Genomic DNA, 11,758 nt, shown 5'->3' on the forward strand with positions numbered 1-11,758 from the left:
TGATGACAGCTTTGTAATAGAGCCTGAAGTCCGGAATTGTGATGCCACCAACGTTGGCTTTCTTTTTCAATATCCCTTTGGCTATTCGAGGTCTTTTCTGGTTCCATATAAATTTTAGAATTATTTGTTCCATTTCTTTGAAAAAGATGGATGGTACTTTGATAGGAATTGCATTAAATGTATAGATTGCTTTAGGTAGCATAGACATTTTCACAATATTTATTCTTCCAATCCAGGAGCATGGAACGTTTTTCCATTTCTTTGTGTCTTCCTCAATTTCTTTCATGAGTACTTTATAGTTTTCTGAGTATAGATTCTTAGCCTCTTTGGTTAGGTTTATTCCTAGGTATCTTATGGTTTTGGGTGCAATTGTAAATGGGATGGACTCCTTAATTTTTCTTTCTTCTGTCTTGTTGTTGGTGTAGAGAAATGCAACTGATTTCTGTGCATTGATTTTATATCCTGACACTTTACTGAATTCCTGTACAAGTTCCAGCAGTTTTGGAGTGGAGTCTTTTGGGTTTTCCACATATAGTATCATACCATCTGAAAAAAGTGATAGTTTGACTTCTTCTTTGCTGATTTGGATGCCTTTAATTTCCTTTTGTTGTCTGATTACTGAGGCTAGAACTTCTAGTACTATGTTGAATAGCAGTGGTGATAATGGACATCCCTGCCGTGTTCCTGACCTTAGCAGAAAAGTTTTCAGTTTTTCTCCATTGAGAATGATATTTGCGGTGGGTTTTTCATAAATGGCTTTGATAATATTGAGGTATGTGCCCTCTATCCCTACACTTTGAAGAGTTTTGATCAGGAAGGGATGCTGTACTTTGTCAAATGCTTTTTCAGCATCTATTGAGAGTATCATATGGTTCTTGTTCTTTCTTTTTTTGATGTGTTGTATCACACTGATTGATTTGCGGATGTTGAACCAACCTTGCAGCCTGGAATAAATCCCACTTGGTCGTGGTGAATAATCCTTTTAATGTACTGTTGAATCCTATTGGCTAATATTTTGGTGAGAATTTTTGCATCTGTGTTCATCAAGGATATTGGTCTATAGCTCTCTTTTTTGATGGGATCCTTGTGTGGTTTGGGGATCAAGGTGATGCTGGCCTCATAAAATGAGTTTGGAAGTTTTCCTTCCATTTGTATTTTTTGGAACAGTTTCAGGAGAATAGGAATTAGTTCTTCTTTAAATGTTTGGTAGAATTCCCTCTGGAAGCCATCTGGCCCTGGACTTTCATTTGTTTGGAGATTTTTAATGACTGTTTCAATCTCCTTACTGGTTATGGGTCTGTTCAGGCTTTCTATTTCTTCCTGGTTCAGTTGTGGTAGTTTATATTTTTCTAGGAATGCATCCATTTCTTCCAGATTGTCAAATTTGTTGGCGTAGAGTTGCTCATAGTATGTTCTTATAATTGTTTGTATTTCTTTGGTGTTGGCTATGATCTCTCCTCTTTCATTCATGATTTTATTTATTTGGGTCCTTTCTCTTTTCTTTTTTTCTTTTTTTAAAAATTTTTTTATTTTTCATAAACATATATTTTTATCCCCAGGGGTACAGGTCTGTGAATCGCCAGGTTTACACACTTCACAGCACTCACCAAAGCACATACCCTCCCCAATGTCCATAACCCCACCCCCCTTCTCCCAACCCCCCTCCCCCCAGCAACCCTCAGTTTGTTTTGTGAGATTAAGAGTCACTTATGGTTTGTCTCCCTCCCAATCCCATCTTGTTTCATTGATTCTTCTCCTACCCACTTAAGCCCCCATGTTGCTTCACCACTTCCTCATCTCTTTTCTTTTTGATAAGTCTGGCCAGGGGCTTAACAATTTTATTAATTCTTTCAAAGAACCAGCTCCTAGTTTTGTTGATTTGTTCTATTGGGTTTTTTTTGGTTTCTATTTCATTGATTTCTGCTCTGATCTTTATGATTTCTTTTCTCCTGCTGGGTTTAGAGTTTCTTTTTTGTTCTTTCTCCAGCTCCTTTAGGTGTAGGGTTAGGTTGTATACCTGAGACCTTTCTTGTTTCTTGAGAGAGGCTCATACCGCTATATATTTTCCTCTCAGGACTGCCTTTGTTGTGTCCCACAGATTTCGAACCATTGTATTTTCATTATCATTTGTTTCCATGATTTTTTTCAATTCTTCTTTAATTTCCTGGCTGACCCATTCATTCTTTAGAAGGATGCTGTTTAGTCTCCATGTATTTAGGTTCTATCCATAGTGATTCACTTCTAAAAATAGAATAAGGTGATGGGATGGGGGTATAGCTTCCAAAGGTTTTGCGGCTTCTCCCTTGCTCTCTCTGAGGTTACTCAGCTCAGCTTGGGGAACCTTGCTGCCATGTCATGAGGACAAGAAGCCCTAGGGAATGGTCCCATGTGTGTGTGGGGCAGAGAACTGGGTCTGCAGTCAATAGCCAGTAATCTTAGAAGCAGATATTCCAGCCCTGGTCAAGGTTGGAGATGCCCACAGCTCCATCCAACATCCTGACTGTTATAGGCTAAATTGTGCATATCAAATCCTAACCCCTAGTCCCTCAGAATGGAACTGAATTTGAAGAGGAGGCCTTTAAAGAGGCCATGAAGGTAAATCAAAGCTATTAGCATGGGGCCTAATCCAACAAGACTGAAGTCCTTGTAGAAAGAGGGAGAGATGCTAGAGGTGTGCATGAGTAGAGTGATGACCATATGAGGACAAAGCAGCGAGAGGATGGCTGTCTGTAAGCCTAGGAGAGAGGCCTTGGAAAAAAACCAACCTTGCCATAAATATCTGTTGTTTAAGCTGCTTGCTACGTGGCATTTTATTATGGCAGCCCTAGAAAATGAATGCAAACCTCAAAACAGTCCTTGGTGAAGAACTGCCCAGCTAAGCTGCTCTTGGATTTCTGATACTTGGAAAGTGTATGAGATAATAAACACCTGTCATTTTAAGCTGCATGATTTTGGAATCATTAGCTATGCAACAATAGATAACTCATACAGTTACCCCTCATGCTTACATTTACACCCATTCTCACTCTTCTGGCCTTTCCTCTCTGCATAGAGATAAACTCAGGTCTCACCTAAAAATGCATTTTCTTGGCCTCATGTCCCCCTCCAGCTGTTGTCCTCCTCCTGCTTTTGCTCCTCCGCAGAGCTCTTTGAAGGAGTTATCTCTCCACACCCATGCTTTCTGTACTCTCTCACCCTCATGCCCTTCCTCACCTTCCCTTTGGCTCTGGGCACCCTTGATCTCCTGCCAAGGCCCTTTTCCTCACCTTGACCTCTTCCTGTCTGAGGGAGATGCTGATTGTTTTTGTCTGCTTGAAATGCCTTCCTCTGTTCCTCTTTAGGGTAATTCTCCTTCCTTTGTTCAAACTGTGTTTCTAATAAGGACTGTAAAAGACATAAATCACAGTAACTCAGAGTCAGCCTATGACCCAAGCAGGGACCAACCACAGGCTTCCCCTGAGATGTTTTAACTGGAACTGAGGATTGGTTTTCCTCTCTATCCATAATGTTTTGAAATGTGATTCCAGAACTGACAGGAGCTTTTGTTCTAGTGTCCTTAAAATAGATGACTTGAGAGAATAAAGTTGGTAATTGGGAATGAAGGAGACAAAAGACAGAAATTCTGTCTCTGTCTTTTTGCACTTTAATTATTTGAGCTAAAGCATTTGGATTCTATTATTGAAACCAAAAAATTCTCACTGATCTGGTGGCCCTAATTCTGTTCTCTTTCAGCTGTATGTTTCTCTTGTGCATTCCCACCCTCTCCCAGGGCCACCATCAGGATAGAAATGCTTCCAAGTCCAAAATCAATGTCTCCAACCCCCATCTCCATCCTGAACTCCAGGTCCATCAAGCCTCTATTCTTCTGGCAGTGTCTAGCACACAGGTGGACTCATTAAACTCAGTATGACCATAGTAATTCATCTCCTCTGTTCCCACACCCGCTTTTTCAGAAAACGCTTGAGTCATCCTATTATCCCCATCTCTAAATGATCACTAGGATCTGAAGATTTCATTTGTTAAAACTTAAGCCTCCCAACTATATGTTGTCTACAAGAAAGCCACTTTAAAAATAAAGACACGTGGGGCACCTGGGTGGCTCAGTGGGTTAAGCCTCTGCCTTCGGCTCAGGTCATGATCTCAGGGTCCTGGGATCGAGTCCTGCATAGGGCTTTCTGCTCATCAGGGAGCCTGCTTCCTCCTCTCTCTCTCTCTCTTTCTCTGCCTACTTGTGATCTCTCTCTGTCAAATAAATAAATAAAATCTTAAAAAAATACACATATTAAAAGTAAAGAAATAAAGATGTATCATGAAAACAAAAGAAAGTTGGAAAGAGGAGGAGCAAGATGGCAGGGAAGTAGGAGACCTAAATATCATTGGGTCCCAGGAGTTCAGCTAGATAGTTATCAAACCATTCTGAACATCTACAAACTCAAAGGGAGACCAAAGAGAAGAAGAGCACCAATTCTAGGAACAGAAAATTGACCACTTTCTGGAAGTCAGGACATTCAGAGAAGTGAATCTGAGGTGATAATACGGGAAGATAGACTGGAGGGGGAGGGGTTGCTCCCAGCAAGCGGTGGAGCAGCAGAGAACAAAACAGAACGTTCAGAAGTCCACTCCACTGAGAGACGTCGCTCCAGAGGCTAAGTGGGGGAGAGTGGTGAGGGGGTAGAGCCCTCATGGGGACAGTGTGGTCTCAGGACCTGCAGGATCACAGTAAGACCAGGGGTACCTGAATGTGGCAGAGCTCCCAGGTATTGGAGCTGGAAAGCCAGCTACAGAGTTGGAGCTGAGGAGAAGGCAATCAGCTCAGGGTTATCTTAAACCATGATTCAAGCAGGGACCCCACAAGCAGCAGATCCAGGAAGACTCCCTCCTTCCTCCTCTGGGAGGAATGGTGAGGGAGCATGCTACAGGAATCTGCTAGGTTTGGAGTCTCCAAACAGGGCCATACACAGGAGATAGAAACGCTTGGTCACAGGCCAGATGAGCACAGAGTGTGGCCAGAGACTAGGGAGATGGGGGTGATTGATTGCTTTTCTCTGAGGGTGCACTGAGGAGTGCCCTGAGCACTCAGCTTCTACTGGCTGGAGATTTGGAGGCTGCCATCTTCATTCTCCTTCTCCAAAGATGTGTGGAAAGCATTCTGGGAACAAAAGCTACTGAGAGCAAAACAGAGCAGATTACTTAGCCTGGCCCCTGGGAAGGGTGGTGCAATTCTGCTTTGGGCAAAGACATTTGAGAATCACTGCAACAGGCCACTCCCCGAGAAGATCAGCAAGAACATCCAGCCAAGACCAAGTACACCAATCCATGAGAACTGCAAAACTTCAGAGCTACTGGAACACAGCACATATACTTCATGGCTTTTTTCACATGATCCTTTAGTCTTGCAAAGTTAAATTTTTTAAATTTTATTTTTTTTCTTAATCCATTTAAATTTTTTTTCCTTTTTCCTATTTTAACATTTTAACTATTTTATCTTATTAATACCTTTTTAAAAATATTTTAAAATTTTCATTTTTATAGTCATATTCTATCTCTTCATTGTATTTAACCTTATTTTTTTGTATACATATAGGTTTTTCTTTCTTTAAAATTTTGGGATACAGTTTCTTCTAATAGATCAAAATATACCTCAGATCTGACCTGACCACATTCTTTTCTCTCTTTTTTTTCTTTCTGACCGCATTCTTTTCTCTCTTTTTTTTCTTTCTTAAACCAACTTCTTATCTTATCAATTCCTTTCTTAGAATCTTTTCTTGATTTTCATCTTTACAGTCATATTCCATACCTTCATCACCTTTATATATTCTTGTATATATATAAATTTTTTTCTTTCTTTAAAATTTTGTTAGGCAGTTACTCATAACAGATTAAAATATATCCAAAACCAAGAGTGTGGCTCTCTTCTAGCCACCAGGCCAGTGTGTGTGTGTGTGTGTGTGTGTGTGTGTGTGTGTGTGTGTGTATGTGTATGTATATGTGTACATGTATATGTGTGTATATGTACACACACACACACACATATATATGTATTTCTTCTATCCCTGGTTTCGGGACACTTCTGATTAAGTTAGTATATATTTTTCTGGGTTTTTTGTTACCCTTTTAGTATATTGTTCTCTCATTCACCTATTATTATCACCTATAATATTCACCTATTATTATCTCATTCACCTATTATTATATAAAATCACAAGGTGGAAAATCTCACCACACACACACACAAAAAGAATAAGAGGCAGTAATGATGGCTAGGGATCTAATCAATACGGACACTAGTAATATGTCAGAACTAGAGTTCAGAATGATGGTTATCAAGGTGCCAGCTAGGCTCAAAAAAGCATAGAAGATACTAGAGAATCACTTTCTGGAGAAATAAAATAACTAAAATCTAACCAAGTTGAAATTTTAAAAAGCTATTAATGAGGTGCAATAAGAAATGGATTCTCTTACTACTAGGATAAATGAAGCAGAAGAGAGAATTAGTGATATAGAAGACCAAATGATGGAGAATAAAGAAGCTGAGAAAAAGAGACACAAAAAACTACAGGACCACAAGGGGAGAATTTGAGAGATAAGTGATACCATAAGATGAAACAATATTAGAATAAATGGGATCCCAGAAGAAGAAGAAAGAGAGAAAGGGGCAGAAGGCATATTGGAGCAAATTATAACAGAGAATTTCTGTAATTTGGCAAATGAAACAAGCATCAAAATCCAGGAGGCACAGAGAACGCCCTCAAAATCAATAAAAATAGGCCCACACCCCATCATTTAATAGTAAAACTTACAAGTCTCAGTGACAAAGAGAAAATCCTGGAAGCAGCTTGGGACAAGAGGTGTGTAACATACAATGGTAAAAATATTAGATTGGCACAGAGACCTGGCAGGCCAGAAAGGACTGGCATGGTATATTCAGAGCACTAAATGAGAAAAACATGAAGCCAAGAATACTATATCCAGCTAGGCTGTTACTGAGAATAGGAGAGATAAAAAGCTTCCAAGACAAACAAAAGCTAATAGAATTTGAAAACACCAAACTAGCCTTACAGAAAATATGGAAAGTGGTCCTTTAAGCAAAGAGAGAACTTAAAATTAACAGACCAAAAAGGAATTTATTGCCTGTAATGCAATACAATGGCACTAAATTCATATCTTTCAATAGTTACCATGAATGTAAATGGGCTAAATGTCCCTATCAAAAGAAACAAGTTATCCGGATGGATAAAAAAAACAAGACCCATCATATTCTGTTTACAAGAAACCCCTTTTAGACCCAAGGTTATCTCCAGATTTAAAGAGAAGGGGTGGGAAACATTTAACCATGCTAATGGACATTAAAAAAAAAAAAAAAAGCTGGATGGCAATCCTTGTATCAGATAAATTAGATTTTAAGCCAAAGCCTATAATAAGAGATGAGGAAGGATACTATATCATAATTAAAGGGTCTGTCCAACAAGAAGATCTAACAATTTAAAATATCTATGCCCCTAACATGGGAGCAGCCAACTATATAAACCAATTAATAAGAATATCAAAGAAACACAACAACAATAATACAATAATAGTAGGGGACTTTAACACCCCCCTCACCGAAATGGACAGATCACCTAAGCAAAAGATCAACATGGAAATAAAGGCTTTAAATGACACACTGGACCAGATGGACATCACAGATATATTTAGGACATTCCAACCCAAAGCAACAGAAATTCTTCTCTAGTGCATATGGAACATTTTCCAGAATGGATTATATCCTGGATCACAAATCAAGTCTCAAACAGTACCAAAAGATTGGGATCATTCCCTGCATATTTTCATATCACAATGCTTTGAAACAAGAACTCAACCGTAAGAGGAAAGTTGGAAAGAACTCAAATATGTGGAGGCTTAAGAACATCTTACTAAAGAATGAATGGGTCAACCATGAAATTAAAGAAGAATTTTAAAAATTCATGGAAACAAGTGAAAATGAAAACACAACGGTTCACAATCTTTGGGACACAGTAAAGGAGGTCTTGAAAGGAAAATATATGGTGATACAAGCCTTTCTCAAGAAACAAGAAAGGTCTCAAGTACACAACCTAACCCTACACCTAAAGGAGCTGGAGAAAGAGCAGCAAAGAAAGCCTAAACCCAGCAGAAGAAAAGAAATCATAAAGATCAGAGCAGAAATCAACGAAATAGAAACCAAAAGAAAAGTAGAACAAATCAACAAAACTAGGACCTGGTTCTTTGAAAGAATTAATAAGGCTAACAACCCCCTAGCCAGACTTATCAAAAAGAAAAGAGAAAGGACCCAAGTTAATAAAATCATGAATGAAAGAGGAGAAATTACAACCAACACCAAAGAAATACAAACAATTATAAGAACATATTATGAGCAACTCTACACCAGCAAATTTGACAATCTGGAAGAAATGGATGCATTCCTAGAGACACATAAACTACCAAACTGAACCAGGAAGAAATAGAAAACCTGAACAGACTCATAACTAAAAAGGAGATTGAAGCAATCATCAAAAATCTCCTAACAAACAAGAGCCCAGGGCCAGACAGCTTCCCATGGGAATTCTACCAAACATCTAAAGAATCAATACCTATTCTTCTGAAACTGTTACAAAAAATAAAAAATGGAAGGAAATCTTCCAAACTCATTTTATGAGGCCAGCATTACCTTGATCACAAAACCAAGACCCCATCAAAAAAGAGAATTACAGACCAATATCCTTGATGAACACAGATGCAAAAATTCTCACCAAATACTAGCCAATAGGATCCAACAGTATCTTAAAAGGATTATTTATCAAGACCAAGTGGGATTTATTCCTGGGCTGCAACTTTGGTTCAACATCTGTAAATCGATCAATGTGATACACTACCTTAATAGAAGAAAGAACAAGAACCATATGATACTCTCAATAGATGTTTAAAAAGCATTTGACAGGGGCACCTGGGTGGCTCAGCGGGTTAAAGCTTCTGCCTTCGGCTCAGGTCATGATCCTAGGGTTCTGGGATCAAGCCCTGCATGGGGCTCTCTGCTCAGCAGGGAACCTGCTTCCTCCTCTCTCTCTGTCTGCCTCTCTGCCTACTTGTGATCTCTGTCAAATAAATAAAATCTTTAAAAAAAAAGCATTTGACAAAGTACAGCATTCTTTCTTGATCAAAACTCTTCATAGAGTAAGGATAGAGGGTACATACCTCAACATCATAAAAGCCATCTATGGAAAACCCACCACGAATATCATTCTCAATGGGGGAAAAGTGAGATCTTTTCCCCCAAGGTCAGGAACATGGCAGGGCTGTCCACTATCATCACCGCTACTCAATATAGTACTAGAAGTCCTAACCTCAGCAATCAGACAACAGAAAGAAATAAAAGATATCCAAATTAACAAAGAAGAAGTCAAACTCTCATTCTTTGTAGATGATATAACACTCTATGTGAAAAATCCAAAAGACTCCAGTCCAAAACTGCTAGAACTTATACCAGGATTCAGTAAATATAGAGCAGGATATAAAATCAATGCACAGAAATCAGCTGCATTTCTATACACCAACCAACAAGACAGAAGAAAGAGAAATTAAGGAGTTGATCTCGCTTACAATTGCACCCAAAACCATAAGATACCTAGGAATAAACCTAACCAAAGAGGCAAAGATTCTGTACTCAGAAAACTATAAAGTACTCACGGAAGAAATTGAGGAAGACACAAAGAAATGGAAAAACATTCCATGCTCATGGATTGGAAGAAAAAATATTGTGAAAATGTCTATGCTACCTAAAGTAATCTACACATTTAATGCACTCTTTATCAAAATATCATCAATTTTTTTCAAAGAAATGGAACAAATTATCCTAAAATTTATATGGAACCAGAAAAGACCCGGCATAGCCAAAGGAATGTTGAAAAAGAAAACCAAAGTTGGCAGCATCACAATTCCAGACTTCAAGCTCTGTGACAAAGCTGGCATCATCAAGACAGTATGGTATTGGCAAAAAAACAGACATATAGATCAATGGAACAGAATAGAGAGCCCAGAAATGGACTTTCAACTCTATGGTCAACTAATCTTTGACAAAGCAAGAAGGAATGTCCAATGAAAAAAACAGTCCCTTCAACAAATGGTGTTGGGAAAATTGGACAGCCAAATTCAGAAGAGTGAAACTGGACCGTTTCCTTATAACATACAAAAATAGACTCAAAATGGATTAGTGGTTTAAAGACCTCAATGTGAGACAGAAATCCATCAAAATGCTTGAGGAGAACACAGGCAGCAACCTTTTTGACCTCAGCCACAGCAACTTCTTCCTAAAAACATCACCAAGGACAAGGGAAGCAAGGGCAAAAATGAACCACTGGGACTTCATAAAGATAAAAAGCTTTTGCACAGCAAAGGAAACAGTCAACAAAACCAAAAGACAACCGACAGAATGGGAGAAGATATTTGCAGATGACATATCAGATAAAGGGCTGGTATCCAAAATCTAAAATGAACTTATCAAACGTAACACACAAAGAACAAATAATCAAATCAAGAAATGGGCAGAAGACATGAACAGACATTTCTGCAAAGAAGACATCCATCCAAATGGCCAAAAGACACATGAAAAAGTGCTCCACATCACTCCACACCAGGGAAATACAAATCAAAACCACAGCGAGATACCCCCTCACACCAGTCAGAATGGCTCAAACTAACAAGTCAGGAAACAACAGATGTTGGCGAGGATGTGGAGAAAGGGCAACCCTCCTATACTGTTGGTGGGAATTCAAGCTAGTGCAACCACTCTGGAAAACAGTATGGAGGTTCCTCAAAAAGTTGAAAATAGAGCAATCCTAGGACCCAGCAATCACACTACTGGTTATTTACCCTAATTATACAACTGTAGTGATCCGAAAGAGCACATGCACCCTAATATTTATAGCAACAACGTCCACAATAGCCAAACTATGGAAAGAACCTAGATATCCATCAACAGATGAATCTATAAAGAAGATGTAGTATATGTATAGACAATGGAATACTACGCAGCCATCAAAAGAAATGAAATCTTGTCATTTGCAGCAACATAAATGGAACTAGAGGGTATTATGCTAAGTGAAATAAGTCAGAGAAAAACAATTATCATACGATCTCTCTGATATGAGGAATTTGAGAGGTAGGGCGAGAGTTGCGGGGAAAAAATGAAACAAGATGGGATCAGGAGGGAGACAAACCATAAGAGACTCTTAATCTCAGGAAACAAACTAAGTTGTTGAGGGGAAGGATGGTGTGGCTGAGTTGTGGATATTGGGGAGGGTATGTGCCATGGTGAGTGCTGTGAATACTGTGATTCACAGACTTATACCCCTGAAGCAAATAACACATCATATGTTGAAGGAAGGAAGGAAGGAAGAAAGGAGGGAAGGAAGAAAGAAAGAAAACTGGAGTAGCTAAAGTTATTTCAGATAGAGCAGACTCCAGTGTAGGGAGAATTAAGAGGGCAAGGTGGAATAAAAACAGGCATTACATAATAACAAATAATCAATAAAACTGATAAACCTCTAGCCAAGTTAACCAAGAAAAATTTGTAATACCAGAAATGAGAGAGGAACATCTCAAGAATAATTAACTTGATCTCATGGACATTAAAATGATAAAAAAAAGGAATATTATGAGCAACTAGATCCCTACAAATTTGTAATACCAGAAATGAGAGAGGAACATCTCAAGAATAATTAACTTGATCTCATGGACATTAAAA

This window comes from Mustela nigripes, chromosome 3, assembly GCF_022355385.1.
Source record: "Mustela nigripes isolate SB6536 chromosome 3, MUSNIG.SB6536, whole genome shotgun sequence".
NCBI lineage: Eukaryota > Metazoa > Chordata > Mammalia > Carnivora > Mustelidae > Mustela > Mustela nigripes.